The following is a 10140-nucleotide window of genomic DNA, read 5'->3' as shown; positions in this document are numbered from 1 at the left end:
TTCTCAAGGTCCATCCAGGTTGTCACAGATAGCAGATGAATGGTACATATATTCAATGGAATAATACTCAGCCATAAGAAAAAATGAAATATAGCCTTCATATATTTTTAAGCAAGAAGCAAAAGCATGTAGAGAAATGTATGATGCTGTATATTGTTGTTTTAATGTGGCTGAAACCTCTGTTTTAAATGCAACTAAATCTGCCTGTCTATGAAGAATTCCCGTCTGACTCTTTCCAAAAACTTACAATGGTTATACATATTAAGGCAACATCTCCCCCTTCTCTGTATCTAATTAGCTGGAGTCTCTAAGGCCAGATACCATGCCTGCTTCCTTCCTGGGTTTCCCTTGACCACAGGTGGCAGCACATTGAGGCCCAAGGCCACTGCTTTGGTGGAGTGAATGAGGTTCTATGGGTCAACATGCAAGGTGAAAATCACTAATAGGAAATTGGTCTTTGAAAATTCCCTAAACCTTCTAGGGTTTAAAAATATTTTTATTTCTTCATTTGAACATAATATGAATCAATTTATTTATGGTGGTACATCATAATTTAGAATTTAGGAAAAAATACTTTAAATATGTGAATCATATCTTCAGCATACAGTACTGAGATAATTGAAGGATCAGGATTATATTTTGTTTCTCAGTAACTTTCAGGAATAATTAGGGGAATGATGACTGCTCACATTCATTAAATTATAATTTCCAGCCTCTTCCTGAGGCGCTCTCTCTCTCTCTCCCTACACACACACACACACACACACACACACACACACACACACATACACACCCACGTTGGAATTCAATTCTTCTAGGCTATGGGAACTAAACTAAAGATAATTCCCTGTCCTTATGTTAAATTATGCTGGAACCAAGCACAATTAATTTAGCTGCTTGCTCAGGAAATACCTGCTTCTAGAAGATAAGAGTATGAACCAACTAAACAAATTACTTATCGAGGCTAACAGCTTCCTGATCATGACTTGCTTCAGGACCCTTGCCTCCATGTGTCCAAAGTTAGGGCGTCTTAACTGCTCCCAAATTTGGAGTGATTTCTAGTCTTTCTAAGACCACCTTAAAAAACACCCAGCTCAGTCCCTGAAATTCTACAAATACCTTGTCTTGACTTCCCATTTTGAGAACATTAAAACTCTCAATGTTGTGTTCGCCCTTACTATAGTAAATCTAATAAACTTAACTTTAATCAAGTTTTACTGATGTCCTTTTCAGAATTCAAAAATTAAGAAACAAATGTCTAAATGATGTGTCTTTGCCACATTGTTATATCTAAAATCCCATCCTCTCTCATTTCCCGACTATTCATACTGAAGCATGTGGAATACCTTCTCCTTCCCTAACTTTCTATGGCCAGCTTCCATACAAATTGACTTCTTTTTTTAATTATTATTAATATCATTTTAGGATGAAAACTCTCCTGAGCTTTAAAACCTCTGATGAGGTCCAGACTCTTAAAAATTCTCTCCACTCCTTCACAGTCGTCACCCTGCCCCAGGATGCTGCTCTCCACATTTCTCAACAATGCACCTTTCTTAGAAATGGGCCTATCTACCTGACCAGTTCCAGGAATTTAAATCCATTTGTCAGACCTGGACAGTGCAATTGTATGGACAGTTCTCTTAACTCCAAACCCACTGATTTTTGATATTTCCCTTTGCCAGCATCTTAACTACTGAAGACCTAGCTTTCAGCACTACTATTGTTAGCATAAGTAGCTATATATTAATAAAGGAAGGGAGCAAAGGAAATCAGGCATTATTACGCATAATCAACTAGAGAGCACAAGCCTGCTTGCTTCTCCAAGAAATGAAAGCTTCACACAATCTCTAGGGAGATACTGATACACTCCCAGATCCTTGGGGGAAGGGATAGAATAATCAAGGGGGTGGTAAATACATGTGCAATGGGAGTCAAGATGGCGAGAAAGCCTGTCAGTGTAACCTGGGGAAATAAAATAGATTGGTTGGGGGGTGGACCCATCATAAGCCTGTGAAAGCTTGGGAAGTTTATTGGTCATTTTGAAAAAGCTCCTGGTCCTACCCAAGCCTGAGATAATATAATCTCAGCTAACAAAGAGTTCACTCTCTCTCAACCCCCTCCCCTCTACACACACAAGTGCACCCAGAACACAAACTTGCCCTATTCCTTAACGTGTTCTCTCCATAGCAATCATGTGAGATGAACAGTCACCTACTGCCTCAGTAGCTGTGTGGACTCTGAATGTGGGCTCAGCCAAGGGGCAGTTGGGAAAACAAGCTAAGCTAGCGGGATGGTGAGAAAGGCTGGACTGGACTAGCCTAGTCATGGAGCAAAATGTCTGGACACTAGCCCTATTTCTGGGTCTGATGAAGGCAAGATTGGACTTTTTTCATGGCACGATGGATGGAGATGGGACATTGGAAACCCAGGGGAAATCCTTTGATTTTGCATCTGGCGCAACAAATAAATCTTACCTGGCCACAATTTCCCATACATGGGTCTCCTGGAATATTTTCCTTGTGACACTGCAAGAACCCCATTTCCTGCAGCAACATTATTATTTGAATATTATAGAGTTTGATTATATAAATAGTTATAAATACAGATTAAAAGCTTTTTTTAATTCATAGCCTGATACTTACTAGTTTTGTAAAAGTTAGAACTGTAGAATCTCTCTAAGCCTCACCTTTCTCCATTAAAAAGAAAAAAAATAATGTAAAGCAGATTGAATGACATCCCATATGTGATGTGTTTTACAAATATAAAGTATCAAAGACATACTATTTAGTTAGTAGTCTATAAGTGGGCTAAAATGCTTTGTTTACTTCAAAAGCACAAATAAGATTAATAACCTTGTGAATTTATATAAATAAACTACCTTGCTAACGTAAGCTACATTCTCTGTTGCAAACAGAATATGGGTATGCTCGTATACAACAACCTAAAGTAATAATGTGAGTGTCAAGAACCATTTACTCAACATTTTCCATCATCTAGTACACTCATTCCTTATTCTCCCAACTCCAGCTACTGACACTGGGCCACTGCAATGCTCATTAGCATCAGACTGAGTGTGAAGGAGGCTATGAGCTGAGATAGAACTCCACTGTGCACATGACATCTTGTTAGCAGACCTTAAAATATTTGTTAGGGAACAGGCTTTACTTTGCATTTATTCTCTCCTTGTTTAGAGAAGGCTGAGCAAGGCATAGTCTATAAATACTTAACTTAATTGTCTGTGTCCTAGGACTTCAGAGTTTCAATGGGATAGCTATACCAAAATGTGTTATGACCAACATCATTAATTTCTGCTTCTTGAGGCTATAATTTAGAGTGTTGAATATTTGTCATTTATGTGTACACTAGAAGCCTGGTGCATGAAATTTTTACACAGCTGTGGTCCCTAGGCCTGGCTGGTGATCGAAGTGCAAGCATCTGGTGTGGAAGGGCAGGTCCCAGCTGACCGCTGGGCCCTGGGCAGCACCTGGGCCCCTGAGCCCCCGTGTGCTCCCCCTCCTCCTGCGTCATGGTGTCTGAGTCCCCATGCGGAGATGCAGTGAGTGCAGCCAGACTCCATGGGCCAGGGTGCAATGTGGGCCTTGGGGCCGCCCAGTGATGCCGCATGGAAGCCAGGCGGCAACGCGTTCTCTACCAGCTCCCTCGCAGACCTGCTCCTGTGTGAACCCCTGGGGAGCCCCATCAGTCCCTGTGGTCCCGGCAGCTGCAGTCCGGCTCACCTGGAAGAGACCATGCAGGTGCGGGACGGGCTCCTTAGGGGCACCCAGTACCTGAGTGCAGGGGATTCCCTGGCTCGAGCCCTGGTGTCCTGGGGGAAGATAGTAGGGGGAATGAGAGTGAGCTCAGTGGACACCACGCATTCTCACTGCACCTCTGTCTCCATCACCCCCACCCCCAGGTAGCTGGTGAGAGGTCACAGTGCGTTGCAGATGCCGCCATGTTCTGCGCCGCCCCCTGGTGGTCAGTGGACATCATAATGGGTGGTCAAACTCCCAGTTGAACAACTGCCCAAGGGGACAATTTCATATTAGGCTTTTATTATATAGGATAAGATAATATATATTTATATGTTAAACATAGGTGCATATATACTTCACGTGTAGGTATGTCAAAGAGATGTCTATTTGAGTTTAATTGTTCTAATGGTATATTTGTTTGTTTGTTTTTAAGAGGAGAATAAATATGTAGCAGTCACTGCGGTTAGAGAGGGAAAGGAGAGAGAGAGAGAGAGAGAGAGAGAGAGAGAGAGAGAGAGAGAGAGAAATGTAAGCTTACCTTTTCAGGCTGACCTGATCCTGACTTTCAAATTGAAATGAATAAAAGATAGAAAATGGAAAAGCCCTAGGTGCCATAAGGGCTTCTTTGAAAGTTTCTAAATTCTCTGTCAGAGACTGGAAGGCTTGTCAGTAAATAAGAGTTTTGATTCGGCCATTAATATCAGATGAAGCACAGTGGGAAGTTTGCATAGCTGGGGGCATTGTTCAGAGGCAGCACTGCCTCCTGTTTCCAGGGCTCTCCCTGTGAGTATGAGAGGCCGGTAACAAGCTCTCTGCTGTGCGGGACTCTGGTTGCAACTCTGGGAAACCTGGGAGGAGCTCTGAAAGAAACCCTTAATTAGAATTCCTCACAGTAGTCCAGCCTGGAGGACACAAAGGGCAAATTCAGCTGTGGCCAGGGCGATACATGCGAGAAAGTCTTTCTATGGCTAAGGCTAATCCCAGAAAATCTATTGTTTACTACTAGTGTGTGCCTCACATTCTTTTATTCTCTGTGGTGACTTGAAAGAAAGAAATAAGCTTACTGAAAAACAAACTTCCATATCATTCTATTTATTTATAGTGTATGGTTACAAGAATCAGTTAATACTAAATATTGCCATTTCATTATCAGTGCTTTAGCACTAGTAAGCTTATTAGTAACGCAACAGTATCGGAAGGTATGCACATTTGTCTGCCACTCTGAGGGTCTCTTGGGTAGTCCTAGGAGGTCAGCACTGACTCAAGGCCATGGCAGCTTGAACGGAAGTGATTCCACATCTCCAGGATCAATCTGGAGCAAACCATCCTCCCTCAAGTTCCCCTCACCTGCCTTTCTTTTTCACAAGAAACTGCCAAGGCCTTTGCACTGTCTAATACTCTATGGCAAAAATCTAAACCAGGCTGTCAGAGACAAAGCAAGAAATTGAATTAAAACGCACCGTTAAGAAAATAGACAAGACACAGACTGAAAAAAAAAAAAGATACACATTACATTTTGCTGACAAATGATTTGTCTATATAAAGTATTTAATCTATATAATGAATTCTCACAGGTTGACATTAAAAAGAAAAGCCATTCCCACCCCCCATAAAAAGGCATAAGATTTGTATGGGTGCTTCAAAAAATAAGATATACAAAACCAATAGGCACATGACAGGATATTGATCATGATTAATTAGGGAAAACAAATGAAAAAACACAAATATGACTAAAATCAAAGACTGCCAATAGCAAATATTGGTAAAAAATGGAGCAGTTAGAACACCCACATACTGCCACTTATCCAAAAGGTACACAATTTTGGAAAACTGTCAATTTCTTGTAAGTGAAACACATTTCTACGAAATAACACTTACACATCCACTTCTGTATATTTACCCAGGAGAAATGATGATATATATGTTTTCAAAAAGTCTTGAAACAAAATGGTCATACTAGCTTTATTTGCGGTAGCCACAAATGGGGCACAACACAAATATCCATCATTTAGAAAACAAATAAACAATTGTGTTATATTTATACAATTAAGTGTTACTTAACAATGAAGAAGAATGTATTCTGATGTACATAGCAATATGGATGAATGACAATAGCACTATGTTGAATGAAAAACAATGGTATATGAATACACACGCATTAGCACAGCCGTATCTCAAAAACATTACCTTAACTGAAGTCTGAAAGTGGTTGCCTGTGGAAGGGGGTAAATTTCCCCGAATGAAATATGAGTGAAATCTCTAGAATATAGAAAAGTTCTATATTCTGTGCTAGATGATGGTATGCAAAATTTTTAAATAATTTAAGAGTTTTGCATTACTTTTTACAAGAAAAATAGATAAGAGAAAAAAGTGACAGAAAATCGAAACAATGGCAGGAAAAAATACACTTTGACACATGTACTGTGTACTAATTTGAGTCCTCCCCAAATTTATATGTTGAAACCCTCATGCCCACTGAGGCTGTATTTGGAGCCTTAAGCGGCTACATGGCCCATGGCCGGGTGGACTCCACACACAATGGACTGCAGCTGGGAGCACAAGCTAAGCTAGCCAGATGCTGGACTGGACTGGGCTTTAATATGGAGCGGAAACTCTGGGCAGTGGCTTTGTTTTTTTGTTTTGTTTTTTTTTAAAAAAATATATTTTTATTGATTTCAGAGAGGAAGGAAGAGGGAGAGATAGAAACATCAATGATGAGAGAGAATCATTGATTGGATGCCTCTTACACGCCCCCTACTGGGGATCCAGCCCATAACCGGAGCATGTGCCCTTGATTGGAATCTAACCTGGGACCATTCATTCCTATGGCCGAGGCTCTATCCACTGAGCAAACCGGCTAGGGCTGGGCAGTGGCTTTAATCCTGGGCCCGCTGAAGACAAGATCTGACTTTTTCCACAGCAGGATGGAGGGAGATGGAACCTTGGACACCCAGGGGTTTAATTCCACAGAAATTAGTATCACTCATCCTCCCATGTGAGTCTCAGAAAACTCCTTTCCTTCTGACGCCACAATTCCACCTCCACTGGCAACAGGTGGGGACCCAGCGGGCACCCCATTGATAACAATATGATGGGATTAGTATCCTCGTAAGAGGAGTCCACAGAGCTTTGATCTCTTACCACATTTTCACAAAGAAGAGGTCCTGTGAGTACCCGGAGAAAAGCTGGTCACCTGCAAGCCGAGAGGAGAGGACTCGGAATGAAAGCTACCTTGCTGACACCCTGCTCTCGGACCTCCCAGCCTCCAAAACTGTGAGAAATAAATTGCTGTTGATTAAGCCACTCAAACGGTTGGTGATAATTTATTACAGCAGCCTGAGAAGATTAAGACACCACCCATCCCACTTCATGCCCAATGCATGAATCTCCTAATAAAAGTAATTCGATCTTTAAATTTACTTCATTGAATGTTGTTCTTGAGCTATATCATATCTGTTTACCTTACTTATATTTTAATATCCATTTTGTCATTTTCAAATTAAAGTACTAAATATATTTACAATGAAATCCATTTATCTTAAGTGTGGTAATTTTATAGAATTGTACCGTAACCACCACAATCAAGGTCTCAATCAGACCCCTCATCTTAGTTCCTTCCAGGCCTTCTGCAGTTGATCTCTTTCCTCCATGCCTGGCCCCAGACCACCCACATGCACATGCACATGCACATAAATAACGTGGACCCTAGGAGAGAAACACGTGACTCATTAAAAAAAATACACCTACAGCATAACTAAGTGGTTAATTCTTGGAGAATACTTTTTAGGGTGTGCTGTCCCCGTTACATTAATAAAAAAACACACAAAAATGAAAGTTGTGATAAAATATATATTTTATTTTAGCCAGACATTGACTTTTGCTGTAAATATTGACGGTATTGGCACAATATAAAGGTCCCAACATGTGCTGTTGTTTGAAAGGGTTTCCAACACTAAAGGTGAGTGATACTATGGGAAGCACAAAATTAAGTTTTTCTCTTTGTATTGTCTGGTTCTTGTAGTGTATTCCCATTCCCATTCTCTCAGATGTAAATAACTAGGGAAGCACTTACACGGATTTGAAGTAATTGCTACTCTGTGAATAAATACGATAGGTGTCAAACAGCATAAAACAGGGGTAAAGTGGCCAGGCTTATTTAAAAAGGGGATAGGAGAGAGGAAGGAGCATGATCTTTGCAATCTGACCCAGTGACACGGGATAAGAAATTGATCTCTCTAATTTTATAGCTTCTCCATGTTATATCATGGCATTTAAAATAATTCTCTCTTAATGTTATGAAAATTAAATGACTATGGTATTACCAAGTTTATATTTAATAAATGATAGCTATTTTATGATTCTAATAATAAGCAATGTAGCATTTATACAAAACAATAAAATATATTAAATGAAATTAAAGATGATAGAAAGCAGATGCTTTTGAAGAGGACAAAATGGGATTTGTATCTAAAATAGGCTAGTAGATGGAGGCCTTGCTAAAAGCCCAGACTTAGTGTATAATAGACTTAAAGATTTAATTAATAAAACGTAAGATTAGCCATAATAATGTTGTTATGAAGGCAGAAGGAAAAATAGTAAACATCTTCATTATTAGTTGGAAATTTATCTATTCATTGCTTTATTAATATGCCTTTTGCAAGAATTAATTAAAAAATAATACAGTATAATATAAATACATGTGATTTCTGTTTAGCAAAATAGCACAATCTCTGGGCATAAAATATATGGTAAAACCATTAACTTCAAGTCCAGTCCCAATGTGTTATCCTTATGGTTCATGCCACCAGACAAGGGTAAGCATGAGGTGTGAAGGGAATTCATATCCGTGCAACTTAGCAGGAAGGGAAGATCAGAAACCAGGGTGGAAAACTGCCTCTAGGAACAGATCTAAAATAACTGACCTGAAATCAGAAGCAAAGCAAAAGAGGAGCAGAATTAGGCCATTCTGAACACAGGGAGCTGCGATATGCAACATGGATAATCAGGACTTGGTAGGCAATCTCTGTGACAGTTGAACGTTTGAGAGTTTTATAGGTGATGGTTGTCTTACACAGGCTTTCTCACCAGGATTTCTCTGCCAATAAAGAGTCAGAGTCAGGGATCGATAGAAAGCAAATTTAAATCCAAATCCAAATCGCGGAGAAGGAAATGGCAGCAGTCAGTGGCAATTCTGGGGTTCCAACCAAGTAGGGTATGGTAGACGCTAACAAAAATAAAACAGCCTTAGGTGCTTGAGGAGGGGATTTGGGGATTTCTAGAATTAGACATCCTGTAAAATGTGGTTAAAGACAGACACATTATTACCTACTAGAGGACTGGTGCATGGAATTCGTGCACGGAGGGAGGAGGGTCCCTCAGCCTGGCCTCCACCTGCTGGCTCCTAACCCCACCTTCTTCCTGCCTGATTGCCCCTAACCCCTCTGCCTGCCTGCCTGCCTGATAGCCCCTAACCACTCACCTGCCTGCCTGATTGCCCCTAACTGCCTCTGCCTGCCTGCCTGATCATCCCTAACCACTCACCTGCCTGCCTGATTGCCCTTAACTGCCTCTGCCTCAGCCTCTGCTGCGGTGGCTTCGTCCGGAATGATGTCTGGAAGGTTGTTTGGCTGTCTGGTCTAATTAGCATATTACTTTTTTATTATTATAGATGTGGTTGGGGCCAAAAGAAAATTGAGTGTAGGAAGTGCTAAAACTCAGCAATAGGCACACAACTTTATTTATGTAAAGATGTGGGTTATTCTTATAGGAGTGGATCTTGTATTCATAGTTAAGTGTGAATACTTTCAGAATAAATTTATGGTACTATCAATGCAGCAAGAACATTCTCTGTTGAAGTTATATACCCCCAAAACAAAGACTGGACATGGAATAGACACATTGCCTTTATTACCTTATTATATTTTTCAAAATGAAAAAAAGAGTAGTGTCCTCAACCCAACAGCAATATTTTATTTTTTCCAGTTTATGAGTGAAGAGTTAGAGAAAACCTAGTAGTTCTCTAGAAATGTTTTAAAAGCAAAACACATCACATTCTCATACTGATTCAAATTCATTAACCACAGAATATTGCCATAATCAATTTATTGGGATGACATTGGTTAATAAGTTTCAGGTATGAATTTCCATGTTACAAGATCTGTATATTGCACTGTGTGCCCACCACCCAAAGTCAAATCATTTTATGTCACCCTATATTATGCTCCATTCACCCCACCCCACCCGACTCCACACCCTTCCCTCTGGAAACCACCACCCTGTGGTTTTTTTGTCCATGAGTTTCAGTTTAATATCCCACATATGAATGAAATCATATGGTTTTTAGCTTTTTCTGCCTGATTTATTTCACTTAACATAATATTCTAAA

This window comes from Myotis daubentonii, chromosome 10 (assembly GCF_963259705.1).
Source record: "Myotis daubentonii chromosome 10, mMyoDau2.1, whole genome shotgun sequence".
In the NCBI taxonomy this organism is placed as follows: domain Eukaryota; kingdom Metazoa; phylum Chordata; class Mammalia; order Chiroptera; family Vespertilionidae; genus Myotis; species Myotis daubentonii.
This window is presented reverse-complemented; position numbering follows the sequence as displayed.